This window comes from Sinohyriopsis cumingii, chromosome 17 (genome assembly GCF_028554795.1).
Source record: "Sinohyriopsis cumingii isolate HCF-2022 chromosome 17, ASM2855479v2, whole genome shotgun sequence".
Classification (NCBI taxonomy): domain Eukaryota; kingdom Metazoa; phylum Mollusca; class Bivalvia; order Unionida; family Unionidae; genus Sinohyriopsis; species Sinohyriopsis cumingii.
This window is the reverse complement of record NC_142977.1, coordinates 12,588,069-12,608,700: the sequence shown is the minus strand read 5'-3', so window position 1 is coordinate 12,608,700 and position 20,632 is coordinate 12,588,069. Positions and strand designations below refer to the sequence as shown.

General features: G+C 33.4%; 1 long non-coding RNA gene across 1 annotated transcript; it reads right to left on the bottom strand.

Annotated features, from left to right (window-relative positions):
• Positions 1-10,038: 10,038 nt before the first annotated feature.
• LOC149777767 (uncharacterized) lies at positions 10,039-19,963 on the bottom strand. The gene is made up of 5 exons (XR_016415306.1): positions 19,928-19,963; positions 18,012-18,077; positions 17,240-17,400; positions 10,702-10,848; positions 10,039-10,253 (listed from the first exon to the last, which is right to left on the bottom strand). It is a non-coding gene; the product is annotated as an uncharacterized LOC149777767 (long non-coding RNA).
• Positions 19,964-20,632: the final 669 nt, after the last annotated feature.

Sequence of the window (20,632 nt, the reverse complement as noted above, 5' to 3'; positions counted from 1 at the left end):
GTGTAAAAGTTACAGTTGAAGTAGGATTCCTGTTGGCTTGCTGGTAGTACTTATAGATATTTTGTCAAGTGTAAAATAAATATTTTTGTAACGTTTACATTTTCTTACAAAGAGCAGTTTTTAAGGTGTCGACACTACGATCCTGAAAGATTTAGTTGCTTTAAAAAGAATTCAATGAATTAAGTATAAACTTTAAACAGGACCGAAGGAAAGTAAAACTGGCTGAATTGAACGATTGGGAAACTGAACAATCTATCTACGCTTTACGTAAGAAAACGAGAAAAATATTTCAATTTAAAAGCATCTAGGCTGCTCATATGGACTACCTGTGGCAAATATACATTTTTATCATGCAGCATATCAAATTTGCCACGATGAATGAGGATATATCTTGTTAGTGACAGATCGTGTTTTTGAGAGAATACAAGTACAACTGGGAGCTGACATGCATGATTTTTTTAGGGGAAAAGTCAAGAGAAAGAAAGCTTACAACAGGAAATTACATTGATTTGCTGGAATCGGACGTATTTCACTTAAAACTACACCAGAAACCTGATTGCTATTTTATAATAGTAATACAGGGATGCGATTACACTCGATGCAGTGAAATATACATGATGGGCAAGTAAGAAAATACTTAAAAGAAATGGAGCAGTCAATTTGGAGGTATACCATATGGAACATCTACCTTCAAAGCTGACGAAAGAGTCAAAATTTCAAATTATCAAACATTTTCTGCCGAGGGCTAGCCTCCTTACTTCACTGTGGAATTAATAAACATTACTCAAGTAATAATGTGTGATGCTGCAGCTAATAAACTGTAAGACTTGCAGGTAGCGGATATAAAGGTTATGTGTCATGATCAAGTGGTATCTTGCATGACAAACATAATGACGTATGTGATATTGAAAAGAAGACCACGAGAACTAAAAGTACAAAGTATATATATATGTAAAGTAGATGGGATATGATACATCGTTTACTAGCTTAGGGTCAACGGAAAATATAATTCAAGTAATACAAAGGAGTGAAGTTTATTGCTTAGCAGAATCTGAATTTTTTTTAAAACAACAGTAATAAAGTGATTGTAGAATGTGATAGGTGTGAATTATACAAAAATGTATGTCTTGTTAATTTGTATGGGTCAAAAAGCGAGAGAGAAAAAAGGAAATTAGGTCAAAAGTATCACAGCTAAAAAGCAAAATAACGAAAATCACGATAAGCCGACTGAAGCGTAGCAATGAGTGAGAAGAGACAACATTAGAGAATATGAAATTGATTGATACTACCTCACACACAATCTAAAAAAATGAGAAAAAATATAATGTTAAAGATTATTATTAGATATAAGATTGAGCAATGATTTAAACTGAGCTACTGAAATAAATGATACAAACAGTTGGACTTTCTTGTTGCCTGCTTTGCAAGGTCTACCGAGGTGAAAACATTGCGCCTCATTCGATGTCTCCAGTAGACCTCTCCTCCGTGGACTGTTCTGCCAATGACAACGCATCAACCCTTTTAATATGCTAGAAATGTTACAGAGAGAAACCGGTCGAGACAACGAGTGAACCAAATAGTGAATTCAGCGATGCAAAGATTGCTTAAAACAAATAAAAATGAATAGCATATTACAGGGGAAGAAATTAAAGATTTAGAAATTCAAAACAGGACGCAGACTATTAATATATTTGCTAAAAAAACGGTTTTGGCTCGGAAAGAAACATTTGTCGACTCCGACGTAAAAAGACTATCACAATACCAATACTACCATGCATAGCTGCTGCTCTTTTGGCTAACTCAAGAATTCTACTACGTTGGGGCATTTGGTTGGGATGTAGGAGGAGTAGGTGAAGTTGGAGGAGTTTTAGTAGTTGGCAGAGGGGTAGGAGGATTAGTGCAGTTTGAGGAGGTAGAGGTTGAGCTGGAGTCATCTTACCAACATTTTTTGAGAGGGAGGGGGGCAGAGCAACTCATATCATAATCGTGTTTGTGAGGTGCTTTACAGTTAAATATGTACTGTTGCTATAAATAGATGTAATTAAAGTAAAGTTGTAAAGTTGTAAAGTTGTATGCGTTGAAGACCCGTCTATTATGTACACTTTTATACACTGGGCACTTGCCTATAAAGCCACTTGGATGCTGAATCACCTCTTTGAAAACTGCTGCGTTTATAATAATATATTATACCATGCTATATGTTGCTCAACAATTTAAGATTATTTGTTTATTATGAGTTTGCAAAATTTAGACCAGTGATTATGCTTTCTATGGACTGCGTTATCATCACTTAAACCAGCCGTAGCAAACCGGATGAGAGATTTGCTTTCGGTACTTGGCTCATTTGACTGCTGTGGTTGATTGACACCATCGTAGTATTGATATTTTTCTGTTCTGAATGTGTCTTTCGTTTTCCTTGGTGATATTATATTTGGGTTTTCATTTTTTGTTGTGTGTGTTTGATTTGGATTTTGACGTATTTTTAACAATGTTTCAGTCATATAGCTACGATGTCTGCAGTGTGGCATATTTTTGTCATGTCAAGCACTGGGGCATCATGATGCAGACAGGTAGCATCATGTCCCACCCTGTCACATTATCCTGACACCAAGCCGACCAGTCCGAACACTAACGTTTTGATGCTGAGCTCCAAGCGAGGCAGCTGTACGACTCGGCCGGGGTTCGAACACACGACTTTCCGCATTCAAGGCGGACTCTCTCACCACTTAGGCCACCGAAGTGGTCTTTTCTGTTATAATATCTATGTGGAAATGTATACATGTAACAATTCTATCATATCAAATATCAAATTATTGAAGGATGAATAAATACACTCTCGATATCACCCATGAAGCGTCTTACTAAGTGTGAACAATCTCTTAACGGTTGTATATAGTATTTTTTTGTTCCATTTAAACGAGGTTACATTCGTTAGGCATTACTGTATGTAGGAAGTAAGTCCGAATGGCTTTATGGGCCTTATGTAGCAAGCAGTCCGAATTGCTATGATAGGCCTTATGCAGGAAGTTGTAGTCCCAGTGGATATGCTGGGCATTAAGTAGTAAGTATACCTAATAGATATGTTGGATATTATGTAGAAAGTAGTTCCAATATATTCTGGGCCTTATGTAAGTAGTAGCAGTCCCAATGGCTATGATGGGCATTAAGTAGGAAGTATGCCTAATGGATATGCTGGGTATTATGTAGAAAGTAGTTCCGATGGCTATTCTGGGCCTTACGTAGGAAGCAGTCTGAATTGCAATGATGGGCCTTATGCAGGACGTGGTCCCACTATTCTGGGCATTAAGTAGGAAGTGCTCCTAATGGATATGCTGAGTATTATGTAGAAAGTACTTCCGATGGCTATTCTGGGCCTTATGTAGGAAGCAGTCCGAATTGCTATGATGGGCCTTATGCAGGAAGTAGTTCCAATGGCTATGATAGGCATCAAGTAGGAAGTACTCCTAATGGATATGCTGTGTATCATGTAAAAAGTAGTACCAATGGTTATTCTGGGCATAATCTAGAAAGCAGTCCGAATGGCTATTCTGGGCCTAATGTAGAAAGCAGTCCGAATGGCTATTCTGGACAATATGTAGAGATTAGACCGAATGGCTATTCTGGACATTTTATGCAGCAAGTAGTCCGAATGGCTATGTTGCTCGAAGTGTCAGTAAGCAAAGAAACAATTACTAGATATAAAATGTAATAACAGTCCACTCTTTCAATGGATATCACATAAAACACTTGAATTTTGAACCAATTTGGGAAACAAAATCAGACTGAGAATTATTTATAAATATAACTCTGATGCTGATTGAGAAGAACAAGAGTAGAAAATGATTAATAATTTACATGTATAATAATAACAGACTTTGTAAGAGATCTCTGAACTTGACCTTAGACTGTTCAGGTCAAGGTTTTATCTCTGTGAGTGCCAAGGAGGTAGGGACTTTCTTCTCTTCATGTCACACGTATGGTAGGTTGTAACATGACAGGTTGGCATCATCAATACTTATGCATTAAAATTCCTCCGTTTACTGGAGAATACTGTTTAAATATATGCTTATCTCAATCTGAATCCAGAACATTGGAAACTCCCCATGAAATGCCGGGACTACCTGTTGTTTACCATATTTTATATTATAATTTTAGCAACAGACCTTCTAATTATACATAAGATTTTATCTTGTATGTATTTAAAACCTTCTAGAACTAAATTTTCCATTAGTTAATAGTGTTTTTCTTTAGAAAATGGTCATTGTGATCTGAAGTCAAGTAATACACTATATAACCTTTATCTGGAATTTATTTATTCGTGCTGAAAGATCTGACTACAATCAGTTGTAAATTTTGGTATGTACAGCATTTCATTTGGACTGAAATTTATGTATTTAAATTATTTAATTCAATTTATTCTTCTCTGGAAATACAAAGGGTTCAGAAAGAACGTTCATGGAAATGGAGACTTGGATTTCTAATGAAATTCTAATAAGGTTATAACTTATTGATAATATTTTGGCTTCAATGAAAGACTATTGGCACATTGCCATGACACAGGCCACTACAAGCACATCAACACTTTCAACGTTAGATTAAGTTTAGAATACCACTAAAGTTTATTCAAAACTGTGCTCTTTAGAACTTGTATCATAACGTCTATAATTATTTGGAATTTATCTCGCATTATCGTACTTTCTTTTTTTATTTTTCACTTTTTATTCTCTGTGACGTTAGAGCTCAATGAAAGCCTTGAACCTTTTTAACATTAACTTACAACAAGTAACCCATAAAAGAACTTGGTTAATTGTAATGATATGTATACATGTTCTACATGATGTATCTACTGCATTCGCCATATCAAAGGCAGAAAAATGTAATAGTATCACGAGTCCCTACGGTACATTTTTTGGTTAGGAGTGTTATGTATATTTGATTTAATGTATAATTGATTTACTTTAATTGTTTGTTTGTTAGTTTTAATTTATTAAATTCCAGTATTTGTTATTGTAATGTAACTTTATTTACTGGTATAGCGATCAGTTCTGATTTTCCAAAGTAAACAACTAATGATAGCAACTTTGTATATCATGCTGACTAGTTCCGGACCGTGATTCAGAACCACTAAAACTTGTCGTAAACAACATTTTATTATTATTTTTTATTCTTTCTCAGAGTGAGAGACATAAAGTGAAATCGATGAAATTTTTGGAGTACTTTTCAAATAACATGTAGCACTTGTTTCAAACTCCGATTTTCCCTGAGGATTGACCCACATCCGGACATGTATTTTGCGTTGTAGTTAGATTTATTACTAACGTTTTGAGAAGTAATAATTATTCTTGCCTTAACACTTGAGGAGTGAAAGTGTTTTATGTTGTGACCATTACTGGGCTAATTATTTTCTTTTCTTCAATTTATTTGGATTTCAAATTTGTTTTACCTGACAATACTAGTGCTCTAAATTAATTCTTGGACAAAGACATTTATCAAAATTTACTCAGAATTCGAAAACTGGAATATGGTTTTCTGTGATTCAGCAAAGAACTGTTGACACGTCAGCACGACGCTGACCACAGCATACGTCATTGCCTTCCTTATTGGATTTCGTCGCGCCTTGAACTCATATTCATTTAGGACTTTTTAATAATATGACTTCTATTTTTTTATTTTTGGATTATTTTTGGATTTCATTATTTGATAAATTTTACAAATCTTGATGCATTCACTTTTGTCGTGTGAAGTTTTGTAAGAACCTAAACAAGTAGCAAAGAAAGTTGGGTTACTTGTCCATGGGATATGTGAAGTTTTGCTAAAATATTTTTCTGAAAACCTTGTTTTTTGAATCTTATATTCCCTATGTTTTTGCATTTGTTTAAAAATCCATGTATTATTTTACGTTATAGAAATCTTTAGTAAAATCAACAGGCTTTTATACAATATGTTCAAAGTAGAGTATTGTTTTAATTCTACCCAGGAGTGGTTATAAATTTTGAAAATGAAAGTACAGTTAAAAAAGTTGGAATTAGAGATAAGACAGGTTCAGTGTCATAGAAAAGATGCAAATGGAAAGCGAGTGGGAAGTAAAGCAATTGCAATTTGAGAAAGAGAAGTAACAAATGCAGTTACAGAAAAAGGAGAGAGAGAATTGCAGTTACAATCGAAGAAAGAGGAGAGAGAGAGACACAGATGCAAATGCAAAGAAAGAAAGGGAAAATATCAGCAATAAATCTAACTTCAACGCAATCATATGCCCCGATGTGGGTCATTCCTCTGGAAAAATCAGTGTTTGAAACAAATGCTACGTGTTATTTGACACGTACTCCAAGTATTGCCTCGATTCTACTTTATGCATCTCACTCTGAGAAAAAAATAAAGATAATAATAAAACGTTGTTTATTACAACTCTTACTGGTTCTTAATCAACGTCAGAAACTAAGTCATCATAATGTGCAATGTTTCTTTTATTAGTTGTTTACTTTGAAAAATCTGTCAGAACTGAACTCTGTTCCAGTGAATAAAGTTACATTACAATAACAAGAACTGGAATAAACAAACAAACAATTAAATGTAAATTCAATCAATTATTCATAAAAATTCCCCATGAAGAAACAGATTTATATAATAAAGCTTTATTTTTACCCTATTAATTATATATGAGGTTTAGAAAACATAACATAAGAACTCTAGTGAACTATACAAAGTGTACATGAATAATACATTTCTATACAAGTGAAAGAGGATATGCTATTAAATTATCTTTTCCCTTGATGTGCCTGATGCCAATATCATATTCCTCTAACAAAAATCTCCACCGTAGGAGTCTTTGACTTTTATTTTTCATCTGCCGATGAAAATGTGTGTGGGGGATCACTAAACACAATAATCGAAGAAGGAGCTGAACTAAGATAAACTTCAAAATGTCAAGCTTCCATCGTCTTTGATTTCTTTTAGAAATCAAGGTTCTGACCCTATAAATACTTTTGACCGCATAAATACTTTTAGCTCAACCCATTCCCATGTTAAATCTATGGAGCCATGTAACATAGAATTTCCCAGTCGAACCTGTAGTGGAATGTATTGAGATCAACCCAAACACTGCTACTAAGTCATGACCAGCGAGGTCAGAGACTTGGAACGCTGTTTCCCAGTTGACCCTCAAGTGCCATATTACACTACTATGCAGTCTTGATCAAAATATTTCTTCTGCCTGATTAAGGAGATTTTTCAATGATCATCCAGGAAACTATGTGACATCAGTGAACCAATATAATCGTATTATACCCATGCATCTGATGTCTGCCTAAGATGTTTACAATTACGACTTGACCACAGTTTATACGGTCGCAAAAATATAAAGCATCAATTATATGGGGTACGATATAAAGTATTAATTATATGGGGTAAGATATAAAATATCAATTATATGGGGTAAGATATATATTATCAATTATATGGGGTAAGATATAAAGTATCAATTATATAGGGTAAGATATAAAATATCAATTAGATGGGGTAAGATATAAAGTATTGATTATATGGGGTAAGATTTAAAATGTCAGTTATATGGGGTTAGATATAAAATATCAGTTATATGGGGTAAGATATAAAATATCAATTATATGGGATAAGATATAAAATATCATTAATATGGGGTTAATTATAAAATATCAGTTATATGGGGCAAGATATAAAGTACCAATTATATCGGGTAAGATATAAAGTATCAATTATATGGGGTAAGATATAAAGTATCAGTTATATGGGGTAAGATATAAAGTACCAATTATATGGGGTAAGATATAAAATATCAATTATATGGGTAAGATATAAAGTATCAATTATATGGGGTAAGATATAAAATATCAGTTATATGGGGTAAGATATAAAATATCAATTATATGGGTAAGATATAAAGTATCAATTATATGGGGTAAGATATAAAATGTCAGTTATATGGGGTAAGATATAAAATATCAGTTATATGGGGTAAGATATAAAATATCAGTTATATGCGGTAAGATATAAAATATCAGTTATATGGGGTAAGATATAAAATATCAGTTATATGGGGTTAGATATAAAATATTAGTTATGTCAGTTATATGGGGTTAGATATAAAATATCAGTTATATGGGGTTATTCTTTCTCATCAAAGATATGCTTATGCCCGAATTCTGTTCATTTATTATTTAAGTCATCAACACTACCACACACTAAACGAAGTGATTAAATATATCGATGATACTGTAATCAGTCATGTGTAAAATAATGAATGGGTGTAGACTGCGTGTTTGATTCTGCGTTTAACGTTTTTTTAGTTAAATAAAGCAATGTAGTTATAAGTTCACTTACTTCCAGAATACAAACTTTTTTCGGGTAAGTCCATGATTTAAATGCTTAGTAATGTTGCACGTTTACCTTTTCTACATTTTACATTTTCGGCCTCGAGTCTAAGATTCAGCCAATGTGGGCGTGTGAAAAAGCTTGCCAGTAGCTTCTCGTGGGTCGGTGGTTCTTTCCGGGGTTTTCCGGGTTCTTCCTCCACCATTAATACTGGCCGCCATGTATAGCCTATCGTGCTGAAAAATGGCGTTAAACCCCACAACAACAAAACAACATTTTCGGCCTTGTCTTCTTTCTCCGAACAGGGGGGTGTTTATTTAAAAATTCGTCTTGTTTAAGAAACTTGTTATTACTGTACTGTCAAAGAAGTACAGTATATATAGACGTACAGATGCTTTGTTATAGCTCTATTGTTTTAAATATATTTCATTCAAAATTATTAAATTAGGGATATTTTGAAGGGTAAGATTCTAGAATGAAGTTTGGCGTCAATTCTTTTAAATCGATAAAGGCATTTACATAAACATTGTATTGTAAATAACTGGTTTAATCAGTAGTTGTGCAAATGTTTTGAAATTAATGTATAAAATAATGAATAGTTTGGCAAAGGGAATGTAGAAGGGACTTTTCTCATTACTTGTGCATGACGTTATAGAATAAATTACTGATAGTTTGCATGCGTGATTATTGTGATATTATGGTACATTAAAATGCCGGAAGTGCAAAAATGACATTTTATTAATTGCATCTTGTTTAATTTGCAACTGCAAGAGTGCAGAAATTTCAAGATAATTTGACTTCCTCGGTTTTCGTTTTTATAAATTACATTATGCAGCGAGAAAACAATTGTCATGTACAACGTAAATATACAATTTAAAAGCATATTGTTGTAACGATTGTAGAGAGTAGAGTAGAAACATACCCAGCATAAAGAGTTGCAATATGGTATGTATTACTTACGGTAAACTGATGACAGGTTATATTTGAACTGTTTACTTGGTTTTTTTATGTCCATTTTCATTCGGATCATTTTTGGTATAACTTTTAGTTCTCTTATCGAATATTGTAAACATTTTATAATGAATGTTAAGTTGCGTGTTTCCCCATACAAATTTTATAATGAATGTTAAGTTGCGTGTTTCCCCATACAAATTTTATAATGAATGTTAAGTTGCGTGTTTCCCCATACAAAACTTTTAATTTCATTTTCTAGCACTTAATATTTGCGGAAACATGTGAAATAAATTGTACACTTGTGAAAATTTAGGAATTGGACATGAGAATGAAAACTGGAAAATGTCACAACACATAGAGTTTCAAATAGGAAAATTCGATTACACATTTCTGGAACTGTTAGTGAATTCACTGCTATAAATTAAATCGACGAAATCAAAATGGACAAAGATTTAATGTGTTTAAAGTTAAATCTGTTTAGTGGTAAGTTAACGTCTTTTGCAACTATGTACTAATAATAATTAATTGCTTCTTATTTATACTGTGTTTCCTAAAATTTAAATTTGTAAGAGTTACTTTATAAATGTAGTGAAGGTTCAGGCAGGTCATTTATAGTCAAACCTTGTTAAGTCTAAAGTGTTCGTAAATTCACAGAAAGCAAAGTTTCCGCAGCTTGATAGAAAAACTAAACAGAAATTTCCATGTGCTATCAATACATAAAAGTTAGCTGAAATCAAGTTTAACTCATTATCTTCATTCTCTTTATTCACGTTCTGAAAATGACAGATTGTATCATACTTTTGACTAATGTCATGGCATGGGTCCTTCCGGGACTGGAACTCTCATGGCGTTCATTTCCGTTTACGGTAAACTCGATATTTAGAAATAGTCCTCCTCAGACGAATCAGCGTAGACTTGCTCATATTCATTCTTTGTAATAGCTCCATCAACTGCTATATATATATATATATATATATATATATATATATATATATATATATATATATATATATATATATATATATATATATATATATATATATATATATTCAGAAATGATAAAAAGAGATGAAGTTAAAGAGTTAATTAATGTGGATGGGAAACATTAACTGACACAAGCATTGTCATGAAAAAAATTAACTATATTACTGGATACGACAGCTGTTGTTGGACTTGATGGCGATGATCTGTTCTTCCAATTACGACAAGTAGTGTACCTCGTGACCACATAGTTTATTTAATTATCGTGATTTAAAAACAAAACAACTCAAACGAAAAGTAATGTATTTAAGTTAGATCTCTAAGTAAATTGATCCTGTTTTTAGTGAGTACACGGAGAGAGAAATAGCGAGACATAAAGAAGGACAGAGAGTAGAAACATAAATTGTCTCTTTCACTTACGGTCTGAATCAAAGATCTTAAACCATTCCCGTAAGGCTTCCTCACTGAGCTGTAAACCTGAGAACATATATTGTATTTCTGTACTATATCTGACGTTTAATTGTCCAAGGGCGGCTTTCAATTCATCATCAGATATCGTTCCATCTTCTAAAAATGTAAAGAAAATTGGTTTTTCTTCTGCCAGTACGAAACGAGCGATTTTCATACCACAATGATTTTCTTTTTCGTTTGAAGTTATGTATGTATGTATGTATGTATGTATGTATGTATGTATGTATTTATGTATGTACGTATGTATGTATGTTTATTACCATCATTTATCTCGTACCTTTGTTTTTATTGTGAAATTGCACTTGAAGAACTAGTCGTTTTTTATTTATTTGAAGGGTCAACACACTAAAGAGAGTAACGCTTTAACAAAATTAAATAAATAATATAAAAAGTATACTTTTAGAGACAGTCTCAATCGTCATTCACTACTGACATAACAATTTTGTTTTGAATATATCATGTGGCAACAGGCACATTTTGTTATTGATGTTCTTCTTGTTTGTTCATCAGCAGCAAATTTTCTTTGTTTTACGACTCCTTTTGTTTTCTTTATACGTCTTCAGTTCTTTCGATGATTCTGGAATTATGTTGTTGTAGTTTACGTTACTATATTATATATGGACCTGTGTTGTCTTAGTCGCTGTATATACCTAATTATGTTGTCATAGTTACTGTATTTAAGAAATTATGATGTCGTAGTTTCTTTATGTAAGGAATTATATTGTCTTAGTTGTAGTATATAAGCAATCGCTTAAATAATGTTATTTCCAGAAACATAATGCGGAAAACGGAGTATCTTGAATATGGTCAGTTTTTTCGTGCAATTTCGGACTGTCTATATACGTCGTATAATACATGAAGAAGATAGTGGTTTCATTATATTTCAGACATAAGTGTTATATTCATCGGCACGTTGCCAATGAAACAAAGTGCAGAAAATATGTAAAGGAATAATCTAAAATGTAAACTTTAATATGTATTTTTCATTGATGCGCCTGTCTATGAACTAGTAACTGATTTTAAACTTATGAAAGGAGTCAACAATGAATATCTCATTTTTACAGCAGAAAGAACTGTTTAGGATCAGTTAATAAACGAGGAACAAAGATGATTTGTGGGATGGTGGAATTATTGATGCAAATATTCGAGTAATGCATGCTATTTTCCTTAAATCAAGAAAAACAAGATGTTACTGATCTAATTTTGTCAATATGTGTTGATGTAATTCCATTACAATTGATAGCTTCGTTATCTATCTATCTATTTTAATATAAATCGTGGTTTCGGCCAAGGAGATCGAATTTCTCCATATTAATTTGTTTTGAGTGTTGAGTCAGTGTTACTTATATTTAATGTTCCATGTTCAGTATTACTGGGATTTAATGGTCAATAGTCAGTATTATTGGGATTTAATTTTCCATGATCAGTGTTACTGGGATTGAATAGTCTATTGTTAGTATGGCTGGGATTTAATGACCCATAATCAGTATTGCAGGTATTTAACTTTCCATATTCAGTATTACTGGGATTTAATGTTCTGTAGTCAGTATTACTGTGAATTAATGGTCTATATTTAGTGTTACTGGGATGTAATTGTCTATAGTCAGTATTAGGAGAGGTAATGGTCTATATTCATAATTACTGGGATTTAACATTATATATTCAGCACTACAGGCATGTAATGGTCTATAGTCAGACTTAATGGGATTTAACGTTATATATTCAGTATTACTGGGATTTAACTATATATTTAGTATTACTGGGATTGAATGGTCTATATTCATAATTACTGGGATTTAATGTTCTATAGACAGTATTACTGTAATTTAGTGCTCCATAGTCACTATTTACTGGGATTTAATTGTCAACTTGTATTCATGAGTCTCTTCGCTATAGTGTCGTCAACTCGAACTAAAGAAAACCCGAGAAAATCTCTAAAGCTCTTCGAGTTTTCTAGATTTTACTGTAACAAACAAGTAGTTAAAAGCAGGTACACTAATAAGATTAAAAAGAACTTGCCAATTCAATCTATTAACCAGAAATATAGATATTAGCTCACTAGAACTATCAAGCAATAGCAAATATATCAACATATGTTTCTCTATACCTGACATAGGTATTAACCAAAATTGACTTTAAAGAAAAACACCTTACCTTTACCCAAGGGGAAATAATAAAAGGGAAGGTAATCCGAATTATTAACGCATGTTCTATATAGGCAGGAAAGAGCGGAAATTACACAAAGTCTCTTACACTTCTGTTAACTTTTTCCAAATGTTTATAGGTATTGATTTCTGAACTCAGTTATGGACTCGGTTTTGATACGTTCAGTATCAATGACCACGTGATTCTCGTTCACCTTGTCCAGACCGACTCCAACACAAGAGAAAAGTTAAAGTTGTCATTTATAAACAAATCGTTCATTTAGTTTGGATTTCTTAGTGTTAGAGCTGTGTTTTGATTCCTTTTCCTCCTGCTGATCTTCTTACTGTCTGAGTACCAAACTATCCGTAATACGGACTGAGTACTAAACTAACCATAATAAGGACTGAGTACTAAACTCTCCATAATAAGGATTGAGTACCAAACTATCCATAGTAAGGATTGAGTACCAAACTATCCATAATAAGGATTGAGTACTAAACTATCCATAATAAGGACTGAGTACCAAACTATCCGTAATAATGATTGAGTACCAAACTATCCATAATAAGGATTGAGTACCAAACTATTCATAATAAGGATTGAGTACTAAACTATCCATAATAAGGATTGAGTACCAAACTATCCATATTAAGGATTGAGTACCAAACTGTACATAATAAGGACTGAGTACCAAACTATCCATAATAAGGATTGAGTACTAAATTATCCATAATAAGGAATGAGTACCAAACTATCCGTAATAAGGATTGAGTATCAAACTATCCGTAGTATGGACTGAGTACTAAACTATCCATAATAAGGATTGAGTACCAAACTATCTATAATAAGGATTGAGTACCAAACTATCCATAATAAGGATTGAGTACTAAACTATTCATACCATGGTGGTTTAAGCACTAAAATAGCCATATGTTTTAAGTAGTAAACTCTGGCATGAAAACAAACCAATATGGTTTCAGTAGTAAACTATCGATACTATGTTTTAGTACTAAACTATTCATAGTATGGTCTGAGTACTAAACAATTCATATTATGGTCTGAGTACTAAACTATTAATATTATGGTCTGAGTACTAAACTATTCATTGGGCCCATTGGTGATTCTGGAACTTATTGTGCCCTAATGATCTGATAGTTGCATCCATGAGAATAGCTCGCGATACACTTCAATATGAATGATATTACTTCCATAAGGAAAGATTTCTCGAATACCAGTTCCACTGTGTTATTGTCCAGTGGATACTCGTCTTCAGAATATTCTTGTGGCGATTTCAAGTTCAGCGATCCAGCAGAAACTTATTTTTAATAATATTGTTCATATTCTTATCGAAGTTGTCGAGTGTGCCTTGGCACAACCAGTGATAAGCTCTAGGATATGCAATACCAATTCTTTCATCCAGGGACTAAAAATCCCAGATACCAACATTTGAATCGTCGATGATTGTGTCGAGTGAACAAATTTAGTTTATGTGGCAATATCGAGAGTTACAAGAATGTCAGCTACACAGGATAGTTTATAATCAACCTCGGGATTTACCAAGCGTGCCAGTGACTCCTTTATATTTTGATTGTATATTCTTTTCAGCGTGTGAATCAGCTTCACTTCAGCAACAAGTACTTGTTGCAGATCGTTATGTTTATAAGCGACGTCATGAGCATGATACGTTTGATCAAGATCATTCACTGCAAATTTGACAGCTTTTAGTCGGTTTTCCTCGTCAAATCTGATATCAGCTCTGGCTCCTGGACCACAATAATTATATCCCGGAAGATGTTTTTCAACACGATATTTAGCCCATGGACTTTCTGGTAAGTTCCCGAGTGTAGCGACGATATCACCGACCCTGGTTGTCGTCTCGCGAGACGCTGTTGGCGATTCGTGAATCGCTGAAGACAAATTTATATTTTTGTGACGCATTTTACGTGGCCGTCGACGATTTCTTGTCGTTGTTGCCCTTAATGCAATAGTATCAGTAACCATCTTGCATCTAACACAATATAGACTCGGCAATATACATAATAATTTATTTCTACAACATGACCGTGTTTGTCGTTTCAGCGACACAGTAGCAAGGATCAATCACGGATCACCCAGCATTACCCAGTTCTATCCGCGATTTCATCATCGGTCCGTCTGGGTCTAGTAAAACGCAGTTGCTACTCAGCCTGATACTGTGAATTAGCAGTACCATCCACAGACGACCAGCAATGTTATAATGTCTTCAAGGAATTCAATAAAGTTTCAAAGGATTCTATGGAACGCGATCGTTTCACCGCTAAAGATGTTATTGAATTAACTCTAACATCAATGATGCACCGTCCGTCGAAGATCTAGATGGTACCTTTAATGATCCTGTGGTTTACATGTCATGTTTGACAAACAAACAAATCCAGCCAGAATATTTTCACAAGGCACGGATGTCATTTACGTTACCCAGCGATACGCTCAGATTCCCAAAGTGATCAGAGATAAATACAGTTTTGGTTATCTTAAATGGCATTGATACACCTGCTCTGCGAAATATTCATCGGACTTGGTGCCCCGGCGACATGGACATAAACAAGTTTATAAACGTCTTTGCGCATGCTCAGAAAACACACAGGGATTCATTACACTTAATTTACACGAACCAGGAACACGATAACGCATTGGTCTCTATACAATCTTTAAGAGAGCAACCGGTCATCACATAAATTATATACTACAATGTACTACATCAAACCGTCAATCTAGCTACGTGCCCGAACAACTGAATTATGTTTTTCTACGGATACTCATTACCAATTACTAACTTGTGCAATGCTACAGTGGCCCATTGATTTTACAACACACATCGGGTGCTTGACCCCCTTGTGCCCGTGGATATAGCCGACAATGTGTCTGCGGTGGATACAAGGCTCGGACTGGCGTTTTTAATAAAATATTTCAACATTGTTTAGGACCTCGAATTTAAAAATGGACCCTTAAAAACGCTAAAGAAAGGTAGGTTCACCCACCTCGCTGTTTAATTATAAGTTATTCCTCACATCAAGTTTTAACCCCAATTATGTCACATACTTTAAGAAACTGTCCTTCATATACTTGAAAAAAACTATAAAATAACATTACGAACCGTACAAGACCGATGTTTATCTGACGCTTATGATACCGTTTTATATATTGACTGTTATGTTGAGGTGTGAGATCAGAGCACTTTCTACCGACAATATGGAACCGCGCTGTAGCGAGATAGAAAAGTCGCGTTATATATTATCCTTTAAAATTATTTCATATTATATTAAATCCTACAGGCCCGATATCGATACACAGAGTATTCATCTTCTCATGCATAGCAATTTGATCGAATTTCTTCTCTTTAACAAAAACCAGCACGCGTCCGATAAGATAAAACAAGGAATCTGCTTACTAGCAGAGAAGGCTCGTGTGAGGGTCTCGGGGATTGGGGAGTTGAGTGGACGCAGATTTCCGGGGGGGGGGGGGGGGGAGGAGGGCAAATGTAAGATGTAGCTTGGACTGAAATATACATATAGATTTCCCATGCCTGTCATGATTCAAAGGTAAATAAGCTCTAGATTACAGTAAACTCGGACTAGAACAATACATATATGTCACTTCTAGTTACATGTACATTCAGCTTTTGATTTCGCCCCATATATATATATATATATATATATATATATATATATATATATATATATATATATATATATATATATATATATATATATATATATAATCAGTGCGACAAGCGACTGTGGATGATTTGTAGCATGCTTCATGGACAGTGTACCATTTAAAAACAACAATATGGATGTGTTCAGAGGTCACTAGGAATTTCACACATGCGATAGGTGAGAATACAGTCTGATTTATCTGCGTAAATAAGAAACTCTTTCGTAAATCAAAAAGTAATTATGATCACCTGATATATCTAACAATCCTATTTATGTAGCTATAGTATGTTTTAAAACATTTTAAAAGATCTCGCCTGCCTAAGTTTGTTAAAATGAAACATTTAATAACACAAAATTCTTCTGACAAATTGTCTCCTGCCGTCTTCTTCTGCGACATGTTGCATACATTACTTTAAGTTTTGTAATAAAACGGCCAACATAGTTTGATTTAAACGATAGAAACTAAAGTTAATACAGGTGTATTTAGTGGTCAATGGATTTTGCAGAAAATAAAGTTACATGCAGGTAGTCATTATGTGTATATAGATTTATAAATTAAACCCTTTAAAAGGACATAGAGAGGCAAATTAAAGGTTAAGAGAGAAAGGGAAAGAGGAGAATAAACTCAACAGAGCGGCGGGACTCACTGTTGGTATCATGTTGTTGCCATGCTTGCTTCAATTCATCGAATGTAATCTGACCGTCTGTTTCACTCTGTTTATCCATCATTGAGAACAGAACATTAATTTCATCATTTTCTTTGTATTGTTCTCGGACTAAAGACATACCATCACTCAGCGCATCGGCCCTTTCAAAACCAAATTAAAGCAGGAACAGCCAATTAGATTCTTGTTTATATTTACTTGCATAAGTACATTTCGTTCATTTAAGTATTGTGAAAAGTTAGGGGGTAAAGATTTTACTCAAATAATATATGGAAAACGATGTAGGTAAATTAAGCGGCTGACTGAAAATATAAAAACAAATGTTAATAAAAACCACGATTTGTTTCACAGCCCATGACAAAAATGTTTCAAGGTCTTTTATGTTTATATTAAAATAAATTATGCAAAATAATAACTTGTACCACCGTCTTTCCTTATCTTAAATTCTAAACTTAGAAGTGACAGTTAAGACATTGAAACACGAGTAAAGTAAAATGTTTGAATCACAAAACGAATGGAATGGAAATCAATAGTCTTTCACGTTTCCAATACTACAAAATACTATATTTTTGGTCAACCCCTCCAAGATTCTACACAAATAAACGTTTCGGCGCAGGCTCAGCGACGAAACTTATTTGATCTTGGAATAATGTATTACTGAAATGTTTCTATACTTAATTTGAATAACGTATTCTATTTTATCAATGTCCATATATGCATCATTTCAGAAAAAGAGAGGAGATGAAAGACCCACCTCACAACGCACAGGCAAAGCAATCCAAAGAGCATTAAATGCATCCTCTGCAATAATATTCACTACCTGAAAACAAAATATAATTTCATTACATTTGCTGACCGATGCTCCGTCCACCAAAATATTTATAAAAACTGCAAAACTAGTTACATTGGAAAAATATGTTTTTATCCTGCGTATGAACTAGTAGATACAACATGATAAAGGTATAGGTATTAATGTATATTTAGTTTTAGTATCATGCGTATGAACTAGTAGATACAACATGATAAAGGTATAGGTATTAATGTATATTTATTTTAGTATCAGGCGAATGAACTAGTAGATACAACATGATAAAGGTATAAGTATTAACGTATATTTATTTTAGTATCATGCGTATGAACTAGTAGATACAACATGATAAAGGTATAGGTATTAATGTATATTTATTTTAGTATCAGGCGACTGTTTTGATTAATTACTTTGGACGGTTACGATATATAACCTATCTTAGCCATTTCCTTTTTTGCCAGACTCTTTATACCTTCTGGTACACTTTGAATAACCTTTCCTGATTGCTACCGAAAGATGCAGCAAGAATACTTATAAAAAAATAAAAAGTATTATATTCCATCATTTGATCTAATTAATAAATGAAGTAGTTTTTATTTACTTTCAGAGACCATTTGTCACAGTAGTTGCCAGGACTACCACAACCCTTTTTTTAAAACTTTTCTTTCGTTGAATATTGTTATATCACCTACATAAAGAATAAAAAGTCATATTGTGACAATTTCTCGTCTTAATCACAGCAAATAAATGCGGCAACAAATATCCACCTTGACGTAAGTTTGCAAGATAAAGTATTATTATGTCTAACCTTACTTTTACTATTTTGATACAGAGAATATATAACATTAGTGTTTTCCACTAATCCATCAGTTCAGTTGCATGTGCCATAATTTATCTCGTGTAATGTAATCAAAGTCTTTTGACAAAATCAATATTGGTCGATATTTGTAACCTGGAATTAGACAATGAGGAACTACGCCATGTAGTACAAAATTCTATCAGAAAGGAACAGAACTGTATTGATAACTCAGGGTTAACAATTTACGGATGAGATTAAGTACAACGGAATATATCAGAGTATTGTCAACTCAGTTATAACAGTGAACGCATGAGAACGAGTACATTTGTAAATTAGTGATGGTGGATATAGACAGGTAGAAAAAAGAATTAGACAAAGAGGTATATACAGTAAACATATTTTCTCTGAGTAAGCCTGAGTTTTCATATAAATATGAAAAATATATGACAGTTCCATCAGTCTCGTATGCGCATGAAACGTTTGCATAATATGTTTAATAGTGTGATGCCCCTATAATTTTGCAATACATCAGTTGAACCTTTGATTGAACTGGGATAATGATTTCGTCGTTCCAACTTTCAGAAAATAAACCCTGTCTTAAAGACAATAATAAATACTTTTAACAATCACGACTGCAATACATCATTACAATAAAATCAGATATTGTTTTTATAAGTTGATTGCGTCCATTGAATTTGCCATGTTTTAATTCTATATTACCTTTGTTTATCTCTTCAACTGTAATATCTGCATTCAAGCATAATTTCATGATTACCCCTTACATACTCATTATAAAATTATCAATTGCTTTCACGTAGCTTCAAATTCAGCACCCATCCAAGGAGTATTTTGTAGTGACCAATTATGGCTGTTTGTTTAATAATTGAGTACTTGGTGCTTTAGAAATAAATAATACTGAACAGAAACAAACTGCTTCACAAAGGATCACAAACTCTTCGTTCTATGTTGATTCACATTTTGGATTAGAAATACAATACAAAAATTTATCGAATTTCTATTTCACGAAAGGACGAATTTAATTTATTAACAACATATATCTTACCTTGTCAAAGATGAGGAGCCACAAATGTTCGAAGCCAGTTCTACTGGCTATTGAATAGAATTTACTGTCTTTTATAGTTCTTTGCTTGGAGTTTGTTTTTTTAACCTTGATCATGATGCAAGACGTATTTAACGGGTTTGTTTGCCTTGTTATTAGCTAACTAAGTCAGACTGTCCTAATCACGCATAGTAAGCTCCTTATCCACACGTGTCATGTCCAGGCACATCATTCATATATGTACGACCTACTGAAGGATTGATTTTTACTTCCAATTAAATCATGTTTATCGAATTTCTGATACACAACAATGCTGAAATACAACGAAAAATCAAATTACAAAATACTAAGGCAGTGCAGTTTCAGCTAACGCTTTCACATACCGAAAAGTCGATATATACGTTTGAATAAGGCATAAACCAAAAGGAAATAGTGCTGTGTTGTGTGACGGTGTGTGATGTCTTTGTTACTAAATGGTAAATACGCTGTGATTTGCCTTGTAATAAAGCATGTTTTTTTTTAATAATACACAGAGAGCACAATGCATATAACTCTTGAAATCAACATGTATGTAATTTATCATGGTCAAGTGGAAGGAGGAACATCTTCGTTGTGCCTCAGTATTTGTCTCTGGCTGTATATATGTATGCATTAATTGGACTGTCTTTGTATATATGTATGCGTTAATTGGACTGTCCCTAGCTGTAT